This window comes from Pan paniscus, chromosome 4 (genome assembly GCF_029289425.2).
Source record: "Pan paniscus chromosome 4, NHGRI_mPanPan1-v2.0_pri, whole genome shotgun sequence".
NCBI lineage: Eukaryota > Metazoa > Chordata > Mammalia > Primates > Hominidae > Pan > Pan paniscus.
In genome coordinates, this window is record NC_073253.2 from 106,250,266 (window position 1) to 106,274,152 (window position 23,887).

Below are 23,887 nucleotides of genomic sequence, written 5' to 3' on the forward strand. Positions count from 1 at the left end.
TAAGAAAGAGAGGGATTCCAACAAATAAAATCATAAATGAAAGTGGAGATATTATAACAGATGTCTCAGAAATAAAAATGACCATAAGTGACTATTATGAACAATTATATGCCAACAAATTGGATAACCTAGAAGAAATGCATAAATTATGATAAACATATAACCTATCAAGACTGAATAATACATAAATAGAAAATCTGAACAGATCTATAAATAGTAAGTAAATTGAATTAGTAGCCAAAATCTTTCTAATAAAAACAAAGCCCAGGACCAGATGACTTCAAGTGTTGAATTCTATCAAACATCTAAAAACTTAACATTAATCCTTCTCAATTCTTCCTAAAAATCAAAGAACACAAAACACTTTCAAACTTATTTTATGAGATCAGCACTACCCTGATACTAAAGCCAGGCCAAAAAAAAAATGATATTAAAAAAAGAAAACCACAGGTTAATATGTCTGGTTAACATAGATGAGAAAAAATCCTCCACAAAATACTGGCAAACCAAATTCAACAACATATTAAAGGTATACTCCATGACCAAGTAACATTTATTTCTTGGATGCAAGGATAGTTTACCATATGCATATCAATAAATGTGATATACCACATTAACCAAATGAAGGGCAAAAACACATGATCATTTCAACAAATGCAGAAAAAACATTTGACAAATTTCTTTTTTTTTTTAATGGCCCAAGATATAATTCTGATTGTGGTCTGGATCATAAGTCTGCAGCACATTTTAAATGTATATTGTCTTACAGACAATAAGGTATTTTATGGGGGAATGGGTGGGTGGAAAAATGGGAACAGGGCTTCTGAAGCTGATACCTGAAGAATATGGCAACATGAGAAAGCACTGACCCAGCTGCTTTGGTAAATGGAGGAAAATCATCTCACAGTTGTTAGGAACATGGATAAGACCAGATTGTAGATTGCGCTGAAAGACCCCTCAAAACAAAACAATTTGCCATTCCTTTAACAATTACTAATATTAAGAACTTGGAATTGTGCCATAAAAGACAGAGCTTAAGATGGGGTGGAGCCCTTACCTCCACTGCTCCCCTGGGCCTAAAGCCTGGTTTCCTTATGGGTATTGGGGCCACGCAAACAAGTCTCTGTTTTCTACACAGTGAAAGTGGGGAGTGGGACATGTCCCAGATGATCTGGAACAAGGCCAGGGTCCTATGACCTTGATGGTGTGATGGGTGAGGTCCATAAGAAAATGGGCAGAGGGTCAACTTGTCCCTTCTTTCACCAAAAAGACCGTGAGGTGTATAGCTTGTGGTCACCCTAGGGCTGCTGCCATCTTTCATGCCCAGAGTCAAATCCTGCATTTCTGTAATGTGTATTCCCTATCCTGCCAATATCAAAGATACCTTGAGGAGGTAGGGTAGGGGTTCAGAAGAATCCTTCACCAGCTGTGAGGCAAGTACAGCTAGGTGGGATCCTGGAGGCTTGAGGGAACACACTGTGGTGGTTGGTCGGTTGGTAGAGTGTTTGGTGAAGCAGGGCATGAGCCACAGGGAGGTTGTCAGGATCCACGCCCAGCTCCTGCAGCAGGCTATGGTACTCAGGCTTGGTCTCCAGTCATTCAGCAGATTGGTAGACTCCATCCATTCCAACTGCACCTCCCAGTACACATAGATCTTCTGGTTGAAAGTGACATATACGAGGCAGGAGCTGTTGCATCCCTGGGCAGGCATACAGGCCTGCACAGAAGGCACGGATATTTTCATCCACTTAGAAGCGGACGACGGTGCGATTGTGATCAATAATATATGTCTGTCCATCACAGGCACATGCAACTACCTCCTCATGCCCATTGCCGGTGACATCCCAATTTCTCCAGGGCGAAGAGCTGGTGATCCACCTGCGCTGACCACAACAGCTTGTCTGCTTCCTCCATGAGCTTCAGCATCCCATCCAGTGTGCTCACGGCAAAGATGCCAGAGCCACTACTCTCAGTGCCATGGCCTTGTTTGTTGTTGCCAGTTAGGTGAGTGGAGATATTCTTGTTGTGGATATGGCCAGATGTCTGGTGCAGTACCACATCTCGGGCAGCTAGGATCTCCCTACTGCCATCCATGACCCCTTCAGAGGCAGGAGGGGACCCTGTGTCCTTTTTCCACATACACGTTAGAATTGCATAAGCACAGCCTGGCTAAGACACCATCAGTTCAGGAACACCCAGCAGCCCCAGAGTCACTGAGAGGGTGTCCACCTGACCCTCCAGCAACCACTTCTTGAGGGACACCAGCTGCCCAGTCAGATGTTCCGGACCCTCACCTAGCTCCTCCCAGCGAAAAGCTCACACCACACAGTCTGTGTAGCCCACCACCACTCACAACACCCATCTCCGTCTGTGGGCATGAAAGACACAAATTTCAACACTTTTTCATGATAAAAACTCTCAACAAGACAAGAAGATAAGAAAATAACCTCTTTATAGCAGCATGATTTATAGTCCTTTGGGTATATTCCCAGTAATGGGATGGCTGGATTAAGAAAATGTGGCACATATACACCATGGAATACTATGCAGCCATAAAAAATGATGAGTTCATGTCCTTTGTAGGGACATGGATGAAATTGGAAATCATCATTCTCAGTAAACTATCGCAAGAACAAAAAACCAAACACCACATATTCTCACTCATAGGTGGGAATTGAACAATGAGAACACATGGACACAGGAAGGGGAACATCACACTCTGGGGACTGTTGTGGGGTAGGGGGAGGGATAGCATTGGGAGACACACCTAATGCTAGATGACGAGTTAGTGGGTGCAGCGCACCAGCACGGCACATGCATACATATGTAACTAACCTGCACATTGTGTACATGTACCCTAAAACTTAGAGTATAAAAAAAAAAAAAGAAAAAGAAAATAACCTCAACATGATACAGGTCATATATGAAAAAATGCAGTTAATATTTTTCACAGTGGTGAAAAGTTGAAAGCTTTCCCTCTAGGGAAATAAGGAATAAGACCAGGATGCCTACTCTTGTGACATAGTACTGAAAGTCCTAGCCAGAGCAATTAGGGATGACAAAGAAACAAAAAGTCTCCAAATCAGAAAGGAAGCAATAAAATTAACTCTGTTTGCAGGTGGCATGATCTTATCTGTATAAAACCCTGAAGATTTAACATACACACTCAAAATATAAAAAGCATAGAACTAGAAATCAAAGTCAAAAATGTCGGATCATGCAAAATCAACATATAAAAATCAGTGATATTTCTATACATAAACAATTAAGAAAACAACTCCATTTACAATGACATAAAAAATAAACTACTAAGAAATAAACTTACTTAAGGAGCTGAAATACTTACACATTAAAGACAATGAAATATGGATAAAAGAAATTAAAACACACACAAATAAACAAAAATACGTCCTGTGTTTATTGACTGCAAAATTCAACATTGTTAAAATATCCGTATTACCCAAAATGATTTACAGATTCAGTGCAATCCCTATTGAAATCTCATTGGCAGTTTTTTCCAGAAACAGAAAAAAAAAATCAAAAATTAATATGAAACCACAAAAGACCCAAATTGCCAAAATGGTCTTGAGAAAAGAACAAAGCTAGAGGCATAACATTTTCTGATTTCAAAATGAATTATAAAACTAAAGTAAGATCAGAGGAGCCAAGATGGCCAAATAGGAACAGCTCCGGTCTACAGCTCCCAGCGTGAGTGACGCAGAAGATGGGTGATTTCTGCATTTCCATCTGAGGTACCAGGTTCATCTCACTAGGGAGTGCCAGACGGTGGGCGCAGGTCAGTGGGTGCGCGCACCGTGCCTGCGTGAGCTGAAGCAGGGCGAGGCATTGCCTCACTCGGGAAGCGCAGGGGGTAAGGGAGTTCCCTTTCCTAGTCAAAGGAAGGGGTGACACACGGCACCTGGAAGATCTGGTCACTCCCACCCGAATACTGCACTTTTCCGACGGGCTTAAAAAACGGCGCACCAGGAGATTGTGTCCAGCACCTGGCTCGGAGGGTCCTACGCCCACGGAGGCTCGCTGATTGCTAGCACAGCAGTCTGGGATCAAACTGCAGGGCGGCAGCGAGGCTGGGGGAGGGGCGCCCGCCATTGCCCAGGCTTGCTTAGGTAAACAAAGCAGCCAGGAAGCTCGAACTGGGTGGAGTGCACCACAGCTCAAGGAGGCCTGCCTGCCTCTGTAGGATCCATCTTTGGGGCAGGGCACAGACAAACAAAAAGACAGCAGTAACCTCTGCAGACTTAAGTGTCCCTGTCTGACAGCTTTGAAGAGAGCAATGGTTCTCCTAGCATGCAGCTGTAGATCTGAGAACAGGCAGACTGCCTCCTCAAGTGGGTCCCTGACCCCTAACCCCCGAGCAGCCTAACTGGGAGGTACCCCATAGCAGGGGCAGACTGACACCTCACACGGCCAGGTACTCCAACAGACCTGCAGCTGAGGGTCCTGTCTGTTAGAAGGAAAACTAACAAACAGAAAGGACATCCACACCAAAAACCCATCTGTACATCACCATCATCAAAGACCAAAAGTAGATAAAACCACAAAGATGGGGAAAAAACAGAGCAGAAAAACTGGAAACTCTAAAAAGCAGAGTGCCTCTCCTCCTCCAAAGGAACGCAGCTCCTCACCAGCAACGGAACAAAGCTGGATGGAGAATGACTTTGACGAGCTGAGAGAAGAAGGCTTCAGACGATCAAATTACTCCGAGCTACAGGAGGGCATTCAAACCAAAGGCAAAGAAGTTGAAAACTTTGAAAAAAATTTAAAAGAATATATAACTAGAATAACCAATACAGAGAAGTGCTTAAAGGAGCTGATGGAGCTCAAAACCAAGGCTCAAGAACTACGTGAAGAAGGCAGAAGCCTCAGGAGCTGATGCCATCAACTGGAAGAAAGGGTATCAGTGATGGAAGATGAAATGAATGAAATGAAGCAAGAAGGGAAGTTTAGAGAAAAAAGAATAAAAAGAAACGAGCAAAGCCTCCAAGAAATATGGGACTATGTGAAAAGACCAAATCTACGTCTGATTGGTGTACCTGAAAGTGACGGGGAGAATGGAACCAAGTTGGAAAACACTCTGCAGGATATTTATCCAGGAGAACTTCCCCAATCTAGCAAGGCAGGCCAACATTCAGATTCAAGAAATACAGAGAATGCCACAAAGATACTCCTCAAGAAGAGCAACTCCAAGACACATAATTGTCAGATTCACCAAAATTGAAATGAAGGAAAAAATGTTAAGGGCAGCCAGAGAGAAAGGTCGGGTTACCCTCAAAGGGAAGCCCATCAGACTAACAGCGGATCTCTCGGCAGAAACTCTACAAGCCAGAAGAGAGTGGGGGCCAATATTCAACATTCTTAAAGAAAAGAATTTTCAACACAGAATTTCATATCCAGCCAAACTAAGCTTCATAAGTGAAGGAGAAATAAAATACTTTACAGACAAGCAAATGCTCAGAGATTTTGTCACCACCAGGCCCGCCCTAAAAGAGCTCCTGAAGGAAGCACTAAACATGGAAAGGAACAACCGGTACCAGCCGCTGCAAAATCATGCCAAAATGTAAAGACCATCGAGACGTGGAAGAAACTGCATCAACTAATGAGCAAAATAACCAGGTAACATCATAATGACAGGATCAAATTCACACATAACAATATTAACTACAAATGTAAATGGACTAAATGCTCCAATTAAAAGACACAGACTGGCAAATTGGATAAAGAGTCAAGACCCATCAGTGTGCTGTATTCAGGAAACCCATCTCATGTGCAGAGACACACATAGGCTCAAAATAAATGGATGGAGGAAGATCTACCAAGCAAATGGAAAACAAAAAAAGGCAGGGGTTGCAATCCTAGTCTCTGATAAAACAGACTTTAAACCAACAAAGATCAAAAGAGACAAAGAAGGCCATTACATAATGGTAAAAGGATCAATTCAACAAGAAGAGCTAACTATCCTAAATATATATGTACCCAATACAGGAGCACCCAGATTCATAAAGCAAGTCCTGAGTGACCTACAAAGAGACTTAGACTCCCACGCATTAATAATGGGAGACTTTAACACCCCACTGTCAACATTAGACAGATCAACGAGACAGAAAGTCAACAAGGATACCCAGTAATTGAACTCAGCTCTGCACCAAGCAGACCTAATAGACATCTACAGAACTCTCCACCCCAAATCAACAGAATGTACACTATTTTCAGCACCACACCACACCTACTCCAAAATTGACCACATAGTTGGAAGTAAAGCTCTCCTCAGCAAATGTAAAAGAACAGAAATTATAACAAACTATCTCTCAGACCACAGTGCAATCAAACTAGAACTCAGGATTAAGAATCTCACTCAAAACTGCTCAACTACATGGAAACTGAACAACCTGCTCCTGAATGACTACTGGGTACATAACGAAATGAAGGCAGAAATAAAGATGTTCTTTGAAACCAATGAGAACAAAGACACAACATACCAGAATCTCTGGGATGCATTCAAAGCAGTGTGTAGAGGGAAATTTATAGCACTACATGCCTACAAGAGAAAGCAGGAAAGATCCAAAATTGACACCCTAACATCACAATTAAAAGAACTAGAAAAGCAAGAGCAAACACATTCAAAAGCTAGCAGAAGGCAAGAAATAACTAAAATCAGAGCAGAACTGAAGGAAATAGAGACACAAAAACCCGTCAAAAAATTAATGAATCCAGGAGCTGGTTTTTTGAAAGGATCAACAAAATTGATAGACCGCTCGCAAGACTAATAAAGAAAAAAAGAGAGAAGAATCAAATAGAGGCAATAAAAATGATAAAGGGGTTATCACCACCGATCCCACAGAAATACAAACTACCATCAGAGAATACTACAAACACCTCTACGCAAATAAACTAGAAAATCTAGAAGAAATGGATAAATTCCTTGACACATACACTCTCCCAAGACTAAACCAGGAAGAAGTTGAATCTCTGAATAGACCAATAACAGGATCTGAAATTGTGGCAATAATCAATAGCTTACCAACCAAAAAGAGTCCAGGACCAGATGGATTCACAGCCAAATTCTACCAGAGGTACAAGGAGGAACTGGTACCATTCCTTCTGAAACTATGCCAATCAATAGAAAAACAGAGAATCCTCCCTAACTCATTTTATGAGACCAGCATCATCCTGATACCAAAGCCAGGCAGAGACACAATGAAAAAAGAGAATTTTAGACCAATATCCTTGATGAACATTCATGCAAAAATCCTCAATAAAATACTGGCAAATCGAATCCGGCAGCACATCGAAAAGCTTATCCACCATGATCAAGTGGGCTTCATCCCTGGGATGCAAGGCTGGTTCAATATACGCAAATCAATAAATGTAATCCAGCACATAAACAGAACCAAAGACAAAAACCACATGATTATCTCAATAGATGCAGAAAAAGCCTTTGACAAAATTCAACAACCCTTCATGCTAAAAACTCTCAATAAATTAGGTATTGATGGGATGTATTTCAAAATAATAAGAGCTATCTATGACAAACCCACAGACAATATCATACTGAATGGGCAAAAACTGGAAGCATTCCCTTTGAAAACGGGCACAAGACAGAGATGCCCTCTCTCACCACTCCTATTCAACACAGTGTTGGAAGTTCTGGCCAGGGCAATTAGGCAGGAGAAGGAAATAAAGGGTATTCAATTAGGAAAAGAGGAAGTCAAATTGTCCCTGTTTGCAGATGACATGATTGTATATCTAGAAAACCCCATTGTCTCAGCCCAAAATCTCCTTAAGCTGATAAGCAACTTCAGCAAAGTCTCAGGATACAAAATCAATGTACAAAAATCACAAGCATTCTTATACACCAATAACAGACAAACAGAGAGCCAAATCATGAGTGAACTCCCATACACAATTGCTTCAAATAGAATAAAATACCTAGGAATCCAACTTACAAGGGATGTGAAGGACCTCTTCAAGGAGAATGACAAACCACTACTCAAGGAAATAAAAGAGGATACAAACAAATGGAAGAACATTCCATGCTCATGGGTAGGAAGAATCAATATCGTGAAAATGGCCATACTGCCCAAGGTAATTTACAGATTCAATGCCATCCCCATCAAGCTACCAATGACTTTCTTCACAGAATTGGAAAAAACTACTTTAAAGTTCATATGGAACCAAAAAAGAGCCCACATTGCCAAGTCAATCCTAAGTCAAAAGAACAAAGCTGGAGGCATCACACTACCTGACTTCAAACTATACTACAAGGCTACAGTAACCAAAACAGGATGGTACTGGTACAAAAACAGAGATATAGATCAATGGAACAGAACAGAGCCCTCAGAAATAACGCCACATATCTACAACTATCTGATCTTTGACAAACCTGAGAAAAACAAGCAATGGGGAAAGGATTCCCTATTTAATAAATGGTGCTGGGAAAACTGGCTAGCCATATGTAGAAAGCTGAAACTGGATCCCTTCCTTACACCTTATACAAAAATCAATTCAAGATGGATTAAAGACTTAAACATTAGACCTAAAACCATAAAAACCCTAGAAGAAAACCTAGGCATTACCATTCAGGACATAGGCATGGGCAAGGACTTCATGTCTAAAACACCAAAAGCAATGGCAACAAAAGCCAAAATTGACAAATGGGATCTAATGAAACTAAAGAGCTTCTGCACAGCAAAAGAAACTACCATTAGAGTGAACAGGCAACCTACAAAATGGGAGAAAAGTTTTGCAACCTACTCATCTGACAAAGGGCTAATATACAGAATCTGCAATGAACTCAAACAAATTTACAAGAAAAAAACAACCCCATCAAAAAGTGGGCGAAGGACATGAACAGACACTTCTCTAAAGAAGACATTTATGCAGCCAAAAAACACATGAAAAAGTGTTCACCATCACTGGCCATCAGAGAAATGCAAATCAAAACCACAATGAGATACCATCTCACACCAGTTAGAATGGCAATCATTCAAAAGTCAGGAAACAACAGGTGTTGGAGAGGATGTGGAGAAATAGGAACAGTTTTACACTGTTGGTGGGATTGTAAATTAGTTCAACCACTGTGGAAGTCAGTGTGGCGATTCCTCAGGGATCTAGAACTAGAAATACCATTTGACCCAGCCATCCCATTACTGGGTATATACCCAAAGGACTATAGATCATGCTGCTATAAAGACATATGCACACGTATGTTTATTGCGGCATTATTCACAATAGCAAAGACTTGGAACCAACCCAAATGTCCAACAATGATAGACTGGATTAAGAAAATGTGGCACATATACACCATGGAATACTATGCAGCCATAAAAAAGATGAGTTCATGTCCTTTGTAGGGACATGGGTGAAATTGGAAATCATCATTCTCAGTAAACTATCGCAAGAACAAAAAACCAAACACCACATATTCTCACTCATAGGTGGGAATTGAACAATGAGAACACATGGACACAGGAAGGGGAACATCATGCTCTGGGGACTGTTGTGGGTTGGGGCGAGGGGGGAGGGATAGCACTGGGAGATATACCTAATGCTAGATGGCGAGTTAGTGGGTGCAGCGCACCAGCATGGCACATGTATGCATATGTAACTAACCTGCACATTGTGCACATGTACCCTAAAACTTAAAGTATAATAATAATAAATAAATAATAAAAAAATAAAGTAAATAAAACAGTATGATACTGGTATGAGACAGATATGTAGACCAATGGAACAGAATAGAGAGCTGAGAAGCAAATCTGCACATACGCCACATATATCCACATATAAAGTCAACTGATCTTTGACAAGGGTGCCAAGAATACATAATGGGGAAATTTTAATCTCTTTCATCAGTGGAATTTGGAAAAAGAATAAAATTGGACTCTTTATATCATACACAAAAGTCAAATCATACACAAAAATCAACTCAAAATGGGTTCAATGTAAGACCTGATACTACAAAATTCCTAGGAGAAAACGGAGGGAAACCCTCATGACATTGATCTAGGTAATGATTTCTTGGCTATGACACAAAAAGCACAGCAAAAAAAAAAAAAAAAAAAGCAAAAATACACAAGTGGGACTACACCAAACTAAAAGCTTTTAATCAGAGTAAGAGGCAACCTATGGAATGGAAGAAAATACTTGTGAACCATACATCTGATAAGGGGTTAATATCCCAACTATGTAAGGAACTCCTTCAACTCAAATAGCAAAAAGGAAAAATAATGCAATACAAAAACAGAAACCCTGATTACAAAATAACGAAATACTTAAACAAACATTTCCCTAAAGAAGACATACGAATGCCCCACAGGTGTATGATGAGATGCTCAGCATCAATAATCATAAGGGAAATGCAAATCAAAACCATAATGAGGTATTATCTGACACCTCTTCAGATGGCTACTATAAAACATCAAAAAAAGAAGAAAACAACTGTTAGTGGGGGTCCTCGCATGTTTTACAAGGAAATGTGTGGGCTACAGGTGTATACTTCCTGTTGGACCCATAGACCTCTACCCCTGTTGGTTTGGATATGGTTGGAAATGAGCTACAGCCGGGCTCTCTAAAGAATGCAGGTCTAGAGGATTGTATCACCTGGAAGACACTCCAAATTTCAGACAATGCTTAACTAGAAGATAAGGGGAAACTAGCAGTGAAGCAATAAATTTTTAAGGATTACAGTGCCTACAATTTAAGCACTATAAAGGGAAGCAGAAAAGAGCCCTTGTAATAGCATATTCTGGAATTAAGTAATATATAGGTATCAGTTTAGAGTACCATAAAGAAGAAGTAGAAAGAAGATTCAATAGACAATGGAAAAGAGATGAAATTCTTGTATTAACTAGAAAAATAATGGAATCTCTGCCCATTAATACAACCTCCACTTGCAGATTTAAGCAAAGAATCTCAACTCTCATTATAATGAAAAAGTCTGGGTCTATTTTACCTATTCAAAAATGCAAAAAGGTAAATAAAAATTAAAAATAAGATATGGGGAAAAAATTAATGTAAAGCAAAATAAACTGCCTTCTGTAGGGTCAAAGAAGTGTTTTAGAAAATGTATTACAGAAGTATCTAAAAGAAAATTTTTGGAACTTATTGACATTCTAGAAAGAGTAAAAGAAGACTTGGCCTTTATAAAATTGGGAAAAGAATATATAAAGGGAAAATATTAAAATAAAAAGTAACAAAATAAGATGAAGAGAAGATGGGTGTGATAAAGAATAATTTCAGGAATTCTAAAGCCACAAGGTAACAACTAACCTACATTGGAGGCAGTTGTAAAATTAAAACTTAGGACATAATGGTATTGCCTAGGTTGTCTTTCAGGGTTTTTATAGTTTTGGGGGGTTTATATTTAAGTATTTAATCCATCCTGAGTTAATTTTTGTATATGGCATAAGAAAGGGGTCCAGTTTCAATTTTCTGCACATGGCTAGCCAGATATCCCAGCACCATTTATTGAATAGGGAATCCTGTCCCCCTTGCTTATTTTTGTCAGGTTTGTTGAAGGTCCAATAATTACAGAAGTGTGGCCTTATTTCTGAGTTCTCTATTCTGTTCCATTGGTCCATGGATCTGTTTTTGTAGCAGTCTCATGCTGTTTTAGTCAGTGTATTCCTGTAATATATTTTGAATTTGGGTATTGTGATACCTCCAGCTTTGTTCTTTTTGCTTATAATTGCCTTGGCTATTCAGGCTCTTTTTTGGTTCCACATGAATTTTAAAATAGTTTTTTTTCTGGTTCTGTGGAAAATGTCAATGGTAGTTTAATAAGAATAGCATTGAATCTATAAATTGCTTTGGGCAATATGACCATTTTAATATTGATTCTTCTTATCCATGAGCATGGAACGTTTTTTCATTTGTTTGTGTCATCTCTGATTTCTTTGATAGGCAATACCATTCTGGACATGAGAATGGAAAAGATTTCATGACAAAGATGCCAAAAACAATTGCAACAAAAGCAAAAATTGACAAATGAGATCTAGTTAACTAAAGAGCTTCTGCACAGCAAATAAAATTATCAACAGAGTGAAGAGATAACCTACAGAATGGAAGAAAATTTTTGCAAACCATGCATCTGACAAAAGTCTATTATCCAGCATCTATAAGAAACTGAAACAAATTTACAAGAACAAACGACCCCATTGAAAATGGGCAAAGGACATAAACAGACACTTTTCAAAAGAAGATATACATGTAGCCAACAAGCATATGAAAAAAATCTCAACATCACTGGTCATTAGAGAAGTCCAACTCAAAACCACAATTAGATACTATCTCACACAAGTCAGAATGGCTATCATTAAAAAGTCAAAAAATAACAAATGCTAGCGAGGTTTTGGAGAACAAAGAATGCTTATATATTGTTGGTGGGAGAGTAAATTAGTTGTGGAAGAGTCTAAAAACATGAATACCATTCAACCCAGCAATCCCATTACTGTGTATATATCCAAAAAAATATAAATTGTTCTACCATAAATTTGCACACATATGTTCATCGCAACACTATTCACAATAGCAAAGATATGGAATCAGCCTAAATATCCATCAATGGTAGACTGGAGAAAGAAAAAGTGGTACATCTGATCTTCGATAAACCTGACAAAAACAAGCAATGGGAGTTTCTTTGCTGTGCAGAAGCTCTTTAGTTTAATTATATCCCATTTGTCAATTTTGGCTTTTGTTGCCATTGTTTTTGGTGTTTTAGACATGAAGTCCTTGCGCATGCCTATGTCCTGAATGGTATTGCCTAGGTTTTCTTCTAGAGTTTTTATGGTTTTGGGTCTAACATCTAAGCCTTTAATCCATCTTGAATTAATTTTTGTTTAAGGTGTAAGGAAGGGATCCAGTTTCAGCTTTCTACATATGGCTAAACAGTTTTCCCAGCACCATTTATTAAATAGGGAATCCTTTCCCCATTTCTTGTTTTTGTCAGGTTTGTCAAAGATCAGATGGTTGTAGCTGTGTGGTATTATTTCTGAGGGCTCTGTTCTGTTCCACTGGTCTATAACTTGGTTTGGGTACCAGCACCATCCTGTTTTGGTTACTATAGCCTTGTAGTATAGTTTGAAGTCAGGTAGCATGATGCCTCCAGCTTTGTTCTTTTGGCTTAGGATTGTCTTGGCAATGCGGGCCCTTTTTTGGTTCCGCTACCATCAGAGTGAACAGGTAACCTACAGAATGGGAGAAAATGTTTACAATCTACTCATCTGACAAAGGGCTAATATCCAGAATCTACAAAGAACTCAAACAAATTTACAAGAAAAAAACAACCCCATCAACAAGTGGGCAAAGGATATGAACAGACACTTCTCAAAAGAAGACATTTATGCAGCCAAAAGACACATGAAAAAATGCTAATCATCACTGGCCATCAGAGAAATGCAAATCAAAACCACAATGAGATACCATCTCACATCAGTTAGAATGGCGATCATTAAAAAGTCAGGAAAAAACAGGTGCTGGAGAGGATGTGGAGAAATAGGAACACTTTTACACTGTTGGTGGGACTGTAAACTAGTTCAACCATTGTGGAAGACAGTGTGGTGACTCCTCAAGGATCTAGAACTAGAAATACCATTTGACTCAGCCATCCCATTACTGGGTATATACCCAAAGGACTATAAATCATGCTGCTATAAAGACACATGCACACATATGTTTATGCAGCACTATTCACAATAGCAAAGACTTGGAACCAGCCCAAATGTCCATCAATGATAGATTGGATTAAGAAAATGTGGCACATAAACACCTTGGAATACTATGCAGCCATAAAAAAGGATGAGTTCATGTCCTTTGTAGAGACATGGATGAAGCTGGAAACCATCATTCTCAGCAAACTATCGCAAGGACAAAAAACCAAACACCACATGTTCTCACTCATAGGTGGGAATTGAACAATGAGAACACCTGGACACAGGAAGGGGAACATCACACTCTGGGGACTGTTGTGGGGTGGGGGAAGGGGGGAGGGATAGCATTAGGAGATATACCTAATGTAAATGACGAGTTAATGGGTGCAGCACACCAACATGGTGCATGTATACATATGTAACAAACCTCCACGTTGTGCACATGCACCCTAGAACTTAAAGTATAATTTAAAAAAAAATAGTCCAAAACATTTCCCCCCCCAAAAAAAACAAGCAATGGGAAAAGGATTCCCTATTTAATAAATGGTGTTGGGAGAACTGGCTAGCCATATGCAGAAAATTGAAACTGGACCCCTTCCTTACACCTTACACAAAAATCAACTCAAGATGGATAGAAGACTTAAATGTAAAACCCAAAACTGTAAAAACCCTAGAAGAAAATCTAGACAATACCATTCAGGAAACAGACACAGCAAAGATTTCATAATGAAAACCCCAGAAGCAATTGCAACAAAAGCAAAAATTGACAAACAGGACCTAATTAAACCAAAGAGCTTCTGCACAGCAAAAGAAACTATCATCAGAGTGAACAACCTACAGGATAGGAGAAAGTTTTTGCAATCTATTCATCTGACAAAGATCTAATATCCAGAGTCTACAAGGAACTTAAACAAATTTACAAGAAAAAACAAACAACCCCATTAAAAAGGGGACAAAGGTCATGAACAGACACTTCTCAAAAGAGATATTTATGTGGCCAACAAACATATAAAAAAAGTTCAACATCACTGATCATTAGAGAAATGCAATTCAAAACCACAATGAGATATAATCTCATGACAATCAGAATGGTGAATATTAAAAAGTCCAGAAAAAACAGATACTGGCAAGGTTGTGGAGAAAAAGAAATGCTTTTACACTGTTGGTGGGAGTGTAAATTAGTTCAACCATTGTGGAAAACTGTGGTGATTCCTCAAAGACGTAAAGGCAGAAATACCATTTTACCCATTGGTGTTCGATACCCAGTAATCCCATTAGTGGGCATACACCCAAAAGAATAGAAATTAATGTATTATAAATATACATGCACACGTATGTTCATTGCAGCAGTATTCATAATAGCAAAGACATGGAATCAACCCAAATGCCCATCAATGATAGACTGGATAAAGAAAATGTGGTACACATACACCATGGAATACTATGCAGCCATAAAAAGGAACAAGATTATGTCCTTTGCAGGGACATGGATGGAGCTGGAAGCCATTATCCTCAGCAAACTAACACCAGAACAGAAAACCAAACACCACATGTTCTCACTTATAAGTTGGAGCTAAACAATGAGAAGACATGAAGGGGAACAACACACACTGGAGGCCTATTGGGAACATGGAGTGGAGAGGAAGAGCATCGGAAGGAATAACTAATGGATGCTGGGCTTAATACCTGTGTGATGGGTTGATCTGTGCAGCAAACCACCATGGCACACGTTTACCTGCGTAACAAACCTGCACAGCCTTCACATGTACCCCAGAACATAAAAGCTAAAGAAAAAAAAAGAAAATATAGTACATCTATACCATAGAATACTATGCAGCCATTAAAAAAGAGAGATTATATTCTTTGCAGGAATGTTTGCAGGAACATAGTTGGAGCTGAAGGCCATTATCCTCAGCGAACTAATGCAGGAACAAAAAACCAAATACTGCATGTTCTCATCTATAAGTGGGAGCTAAATGATGAGAACACATGGACACAAAGATGGGAACAACAGACACTGAAGCCTATTTGAGGGTGGAGGCTGGGAGGAGGGAGAGGATAAGGAATAATAACTAATAGGTGCTAGGCTCAATACTTGGGTGATGAAATAATCGTTACAACAAACCCCCATGACACAAGTTCACCTGTATAACAAACCTGCACATGTACCCCTGAACTTAAAAGTTGAGAAAAAAAAAAAAACTTAGGACAATTGAGTCACTGAACATGAGAAGCTTTCTAAGAAGACAGAAGAAAAATGAAAAGAAATTGAAGCAATAAAATAAAATATTAGGTTATTCTATTCAATAACTCCTGCAGCAAAACTGAAATTAGAGAATAAATGTTAAAAACAATGAAAATGCTAAAACTGTATTCAGAAGGAAATTCAGAGCATTAAAAACTTTTCTTAAACACAGAGTACAGAAAATAAGTAAAATTTGAGAGTAGAAGCTAAAGAGTAACAGAACAAAATACTGTATGCTAATTTTAGAAATCAAAAAGTAAAAGATACATTACAAAAGTCATTTGTGGGAAAATTTATTATACCAAGATAATGTAGAATTTTTAATTTATACAAACTTGGCTCTCATAAAATAAAATATTAATGTAAAATATTTTTAAAGAATAAAAAATGTACCTACAAAAAGCAGAAAAAGAACTAAGAATTAAATGCTGAGTATATAGTAGATTAAAAACAGAAACAGTAGGATAAGTATATAAACTCAAAAACTTGTTCCTTTAAGAAGAAAAACCACAATGTGAAATGGCAAACTTAATCAAAAAAAGAACGAAGGCACTAATATATAACAATTAGAATAAGAAATACAGGGATAAAAACTATCATTTATGTGCAGCTGTCTACGTACCAGAGACTTTGTTGAGTACTTTACAATCATTAGAAAATTTAAAACTACAACCTTATCAGGTAGATACTTGTATTCCAATTTTCCAGAGTAAACTGAGCCTCAGAGCATTAAGAAACTTGTTCTAGCCACAAAGCCAGGAAATGATAATGCCATTATTGGAATCCTAGAAGACTTGTAACTTGCAATATTGACCACTATGGAGATTAACACCAAATTAGAGAAAGTTATTTAAATTATGAGAGAATCCTGTGTGCAAGTCCACTGAAAAATCAAAAACTTCAATGAAAAGAATACATTTCTTAAAAAAGTAAATTTTCAAAATTTACAGAACATTTGATAAAAAGATCATCTCAAGTCAAAACCAACCTTAAAACCTGCATTTTAAATGCTCTAAATCTATGTATTGTTAGGAATAAATTCTAGAATGCATTTAACTGGTCAATCATCCTTAGCCTATTTATTCTCTTCCAGAACAGAGAAAACAATGAAAAACTCCGTGATTTGTATGAAGCCAACATAATTAGCTGTATCATAGACTAAACATAGGTACCACAAAAAAGGAGAATGAAGGTAAACATAATTATGAATATTTTACACAGAATTCACAAATAAAATATTAGCAAGTTAAATCCGTAGTGCAAAGCTTGTCCAGAAAACTGTTGGCAGGTGTGCAGGGGAGTAGTAATTTATCTCAGCCCATGAGGCAACAGGACAAGGCTTGAGCAGCTTGAGCCCCAACACCTTTTGCCTCAGACAGTGATGATCTTGGTGGTGGGTTCAAAGATCTGAGCTGAGTGAGTGGGTGAGATGAGGGTGGCATGCCCAGCTGCTGTCACAGATGAAAATCAAGATGAGGGATGAGCTATACCTGGCACTTGCTGCTCTGCCACAGCTTGCTGAGCATGGGCAAGTTGCTGCTTTCACTGGACATCTACTTCAGCGGTCAGATGACTGCTCAGGGATGTGTGTCCCATTCCTAATGGTGACAGAGAATCCCAGGGGCACATTTCTGGGCTGTGGACCCATATGTTTGTGGCATATGCTCTCTCTAGAGGTCTTTAAACTAATGATGTGATGTTCTTATAATGCAGTAGTTTCTCCAAATAAAAGCTCCACCATGATTTTGAATACTGTTAAAAAGTTTGGTTGGATTCAAAGCCCACTCACATTATGGTAAGAAATGTCAACATTACATTTATCAATGAAATAAAGGAAAACTTTAGCTTGAAATATAATTTCAGTGGTTACAATGTAAAACATTTCAGTGGATGTTAAGTGTGTTTTAGAATGTATTACCTGCCTATGTTAATAAAGTTTTTTGTTGATGATGACTGCTGTGGTTTAAATGTTTGCATTCCCTCCAATATTAATGTTAAAACTTAATCCTCAATGTAACAGTATTAAGAGATGGGGCCTTTACGTGGTGATTAAGTTAGGAGGGCAGAGCCCTCACTAACAGGGTTAGTGACTTTATAAGGAATGGAGGGAACTAGCTAGACCCTTTTGCTCTTCTGTCTCTTCTGCTATCTCAGGACTCAGCATTTGTCCCCTATGGAGGATGTAGGAACAAGATGCCATCTTAGAAGCAGAGGCTAGGCCCTCACCAGACACTGAAACTGACATTATCTTGACCTTGGATTTCCCGGTCTGAAGAACTGTGAGAAATAAATTTCTATTCTTTATAAATGAACCAGTCTCGGGTATTTTGCTATAGTAGCACAAATGAACTAAGACAATGACCTACAAAAATTTAAAGAGAACAAAACCAAGCCTTCATCAGAAAATTATGTGTAATGTTTTCAAGCACAAATGCTAGTACATATTTACAATAAAAGTTATGTCCATGGGAGCAAGATAAACTTCATCATAGTAAATTCAGAAATAATTTATTTGGAAGTTGGAAGTTTTAATTCAAATTTAAGGATAAATATGATTATATTAATATCATTTATTATAAAAATATAATTTTTTTCATATTTCATATAGGTGACCTCCAACCTCCTGTAGTTTACCTTGGGCTATCATACAAGTACTACTATTTTCTATGTGTGCCCTGACCCTAAGACAGGATGTATAAAACGTTAGTAGTAAATTAAATGAATCATAATAATAAATCACAATAAGATGTATTCCCAGTAATAGAACTATTAGAAAATCAGCTATAACATCTACATGTCAATGAAGAAAAGTGCTGTCTGCCTTAAATTGGCAAGATTACAAATAATGACCATGTGCAATTTGGGATCCTTGTGACAAAACAACCACCATGACACACTTTTGTGTACTACCTAGCATTTCCAAGATTTCAACTTAAAATAATAATTGAACAAGAAAACAGATATCTATGTTCAAGGTTGTTCCAATTTTTAAAACAACTAAAACTTGAAAAATTCAGTGTCCAACAATAAGAAACTAGTTAAAGGTGACACACCCATAATATTAAAACACTGTACAGCCATTAAGAGACATCAAGTAAATGTGTTCAAGTTATCTTGCTATATTAAGATATTCCAAAACATAATGACTAAAAACAGCAACAGCATTTCTTTCCTTACAAATATGCAATTTGTTCAGGGCTCATCAGAAACGACTCTGCTCTACTTAGAGTCATTTCAGGTGGCTAAAATGTTGGGGACCGAAATCATCATCTATCTCTGGTGATTGGCTGGTATAAGCCAAGCATTTGAGAGCTGGAATAGCTGTGGCTCCTTGGGCAATTCTTTCTTTAATATGGTTTTTCCACGTGTTCTCTCCAGCATGTCTGTTTCAGAATAGCCAGACTTCTTACATTGCTGACTCAGGGATTCCTGCATAGGTACATTTTCCAAAAGAGAAAGAGCCAAACAGATGCTGTGTCACCTTTTATGACCCAACCTCAGAATTAACATGGTATCATTCTGCCATATAATATCCTTTAGAATCAAGTCACTAAGTCTAGCCCATATTCAAATAGGAGAAGAATTAAACTCTAATTTGTGATGGGATGGGATGAAATGGAAGTGTCAAATAATTTATGAAAATGTTTTAAAACATCAACAAGATGTATATTTATTGACTTCCTAAAAAGTTATATATTATGAATAAAAATGTAACAAATACATATGCATGTTAACTGCTACATATGGATTTATAGATATATATGAATGTGTAAATATCTAGTAAACTAAATATAATCTCAAGGTTATGCACCAAAGAATTAGGAGTCTTCATATGTGGGTGGGAAGCTCAAAAGGCAAATTCACTTATTTTGGTTTCTCTGTAATTCTAATAAATATATACCGCTGCAAAATTTAGTAACTATAAATAATAAAAGAATTGAGCAAAAATGTGAAGCATATCTCAAATAAATTTTTTAACTTTTTTAGAGTCCTGAAATAGTCACCTTCTTTTCAACTGCCTAAAACCTGTAAAGAAGAAATTCTGCAACAACAGAGGAAAAGTGTGATAAGAATCCAAGCAATTTTATTTGTTTAAATCTTCAGCCCCTTTTCCATATTCATGGTAGGCTCATATCGAATTCCCAGAAGTCTTATTTTTCAGGCCTGAGAAAGCAATATTGGCCACTGTAGTGGGTTGAATTATGTTCCCCCCAAAGATACATCTAGTCCTAGCCCCTGGTACTTGTGAACGAGACCTTATTTAGAGACAGAATTTTTGCAGGTTTAATTTAGTTAAGGATCTCAGCAGATTAGCCTGGATTTAGGGTTGTCCCCTGATACAATCACTGGTATCCTTGCAAGAGAAAGAAGAGAGATTTGAGATACAGAGAGGAAAGCCATGTGAAGAGAAAAGCAGAGTTTGGAGTGATGAGTCTACACACCAAGGAACACAAAGGACTACCAGCTGCTACCAGAAGCTAGGAGAGGGGAAAGAAACAGATTCTTCCCTAGAGCCTCTGGAAGAAAGAAACACCAATAATACCTTGATTTTTTTATTTCTGGCTCCAGAACTGTGACAGAATAAATTTCTGTTGTTTGAAGCTACCCAGTTTATGGTAATTTATTACAGCAGTCTTAGGAAGTTAATACAACCACCATTATATCCATATACGTCATATCATTGTCAACTTCAAGATCCCAGTAGACTGCTCTGTAATGGAAGACAAAGAGCCTGGGAAAATTTAATCTGCTCATTAACCAAGGGAACAAGAGAATAACAGGGATACACTCTAGATAGGACAGGCCTGCTGCAGCATGCCTGAAGCTCTAATACATGCAGGCTGCCTAATTCTCTTTAATTTTTACATGTATGTAATAGTTGTACATATGTATAGGGTACAGGTGATATTTTGATAAAAGCATCCAATGTGTAATCATCAAATCAGGGTAACTGAGATATTCATCATCTCAAAGATGTATCATTTCTTTGTGTTGGGAATATCCCAAATCCACTTCCCTAGTCATTTTGAACTATACAATAAATTATTGTTAACTTGAGTCATCCTATTGCACTACCAAACACTAGATCTTATTCCTACTGCCTGGCTGTATTTTTGTACCCATTAACCAACTCCATCTTAGCCCCCTCTCCCCACAACCTTCTGACACTGTGATAACCATCATTCCACTCTCTACCTTCAGAAAATCAAATATTTTAGCTCCCACATATGAGTGAGAACATGCAATATTTCCCTTTCAGTGCCTGGCTTTTTTCACTTAACACAACGTCCTCCAGTTTTCACTAAATACAAAATTGTTGAGTGAGTGTCTGAGAGGTAGGTTCAGAGTTCTGTTTCTTTGAGCATCTACTCAATCTTTAGCACCATAAAATACGCCAGCTCTTATTCAATTAATTATTTGGAAAAAAATATATATTCAATCCTCACAAGGAATAGAGTGGTATCCTAAAGACTGAAAAACACTTTGAATAGTTTTCCTTAATATATACTTCAACAGAAGTAGAGAAAAGAAATAAAAAGGACAAAAGAGACAGAAGCTAGGAATAAAAGAAGGAGGAGAAAATTAAAGAAGAGTAACTTGAGGTATTCTTAGTAATTAACTATATTCTCTGGTCTAATATATTAAAATTTTACCTTTCTAAGACTACCAACAATTCTGATGGAGAGAGAGGACAAAGCACTATAAATGCTTAGGCAAACTTTCAACAAACATTACACAAAGTAAATTTTCCAGTGTCAAAGAAACATGCTTTTTCCCTAGGATTTGTTCCAAAAGATGACCCTATTCAGAACTGTAGAAAATAAAAAGTTCCTCTTCAAATTTCTCTTCTTGTTAAAGAATAAATCATAAGTGTTAGAAATAATAGTTTCTTTTAAAGACTAACTTTATGCTGGACATGCTCACAGGCACGTAGTACATTCTATGTCCTTGTACTTTAACCAAGATATCTATGCTAGACATGCTCACAGGCATGTCCCAGCTCACAGCCTATGCCCCTTCCTTATTTAGGAATGTTATTACTCTTCTAAGTCCTTTTGTAAGGAACTTCCTCTTTTCCTTTGTCTGTCTATTGCCTTTACCTATTTAGAAAAGTTTTAAATTATTAGCCAATTGGGTTTTAGTTTAGATTGTGCGGTCTGGCTCCAGCCAATGGAGACAGGACACAGTAGCAAGGACAAACTGCATACAAGATAAAAATTACTTCCCTCCTTTGTTCAGATGTGCTCTCGCCATTGTTCCATCTGTGATGAACACCCTTTCTGCAGAAAGTAAAGATTGCCTTGCTGAGAGAATTAAATTTATGTTTGAGTGCTATTTCTTTGTGGCACTGGGAAACAAGCATTCTGTTTCTAAATAAACATTTTACATATAACAAGAACCAACTTGCAAGTTTCAGGTCTGTTTCATGCAGATCTGAGTAGTTGGGAAAGTGTTTCAGGTTCCCTCCTCAAATTTCTTTTATTGTACTCTCTCACCATGGTCCATTTTTTTCTGACCTCACAGCCCAGTAACCAAATGTATATTTAGAAACCAGGATCTCCCTTTGCACTGTATCTTCTTAAACTGTCTGCCCAGGAAGATTTTCCAAGTTAGGATCTGCCTGGCCCAATTCTTGCTTCCCATCACTTCCAACAAGCATTAGCTGTCACATGAGTCAGTTCCCTCTGGGTCTTTTTCTTTACTCAATGACATCCAGAGGTAAAAATAAACTCACATCTCTGATGATGTAAGGGAATTCTTGAACTCTTCACTTTGTCTTCATATGGTCAACCAATGGATGAGATTAAGAGTTTGTTTTGAACCATGTGGAATTTGAGACATTCATGTTAAGGTACTTAGTATACAGCTGAAAATGTTGGTCTCAGGAGAAAAGCAAAAAGTAAGATATTCTTTTGGGAGTTGATAATTAGGCAGTAGCTAGAATCATAAAACTGGATGAAATCAACAAAAAGAAACCACCTGGGAAGTCCAAGGAAGAATTACTGGGAACACAAACATGAAACAAAAGTGAGAGGGGATGGGCGAATTACTGAAACCTATGGAGGATAGACCAGACAGACTGAAGTGAGCTAGGAGATTGTGTGTCAGGGAGAAGAGAATGTCAAGAAAAAGGGAAATTGCCAGCAGAATATAATGCCCACAGATGGATCAAGAATGCTAAGAAGCAATGATTTTACAATTGGCAATGTGAAATTTGAAACTTCAGTGAGAACTGTTTTTCAAAAGGTATTGGCTGGGTGCGGTGGCTTACGCCTGTAATCCCAAAACTTTGGGAGGCCTAGGCGGGTGGATCACAAGGTCAGGAGTTCGAGACCAGCCTGGCCAATACGGTGAAACCCCGTCTCCACTAAAAATACAAAAATTAGCCAGGCATGGTGGCAGGTGCCTGTAGTCCCAGCTACTCGGGAGGCTGAGGCAGGAGAATCACTTGAAACCGGAAGGCAGAGGTTGCAATGAGCTGAGATCGTGCCACTGCACTCCAGCCTGGGCAACAGAGTGAGACTCCATCTCAAAAAAAAAATAAAAAAGATATTAATAGAAGCCAGAGAATGATGCTTGACACATGAATTAGAGTTGAAGTTGAAAAGAAAAATGTGGATTAGAAGTTGAAGTTATTCATTTAGTAGTAGTGGAATTAAGAGGAAAATTTTTACAGTGTTAGAACTTGTTTTCTGGTCTGGAAAAAAGGCAGTAGAAAAGAAACAATTGATATAAAAGAAAGAAGATATAATTGACAGACAGAGATCTTGGAGCAACCAGAAGACACATTGAAGAATTTGAGGAAAAAAGACAAGGAGTGAGGGGATACAGCCAAGAAAATAATAAATTAGGAACTGAAAAGCAGGAAGGGCAAAGTTATCCAACGGCTATGGCCTCTTTTTTCAGCAAAGGAAAGGAAAAGTTTAGCTACTGAGAAAGAGTTATACAAAATAATGGGACTTCTGAGGTATTT

The 23,887-nt window shown here is 38.1% G+C and overlaps 1 pseudogene; it reads right to left on the reverse strand.

Annotated features, from left to right (window-relative positions):
* Nucleotides 1-1,154: 1,154 nt before the first annotated feature.
* Nucleotides 1,155-2,378, reverse strand: LOC100990901 (KICSTOR complex protein ITFG2-like; annotated as a pseudogene).
* Nucleotides 2,379-23,887: the final 21,509 nt, after the last annotated feature.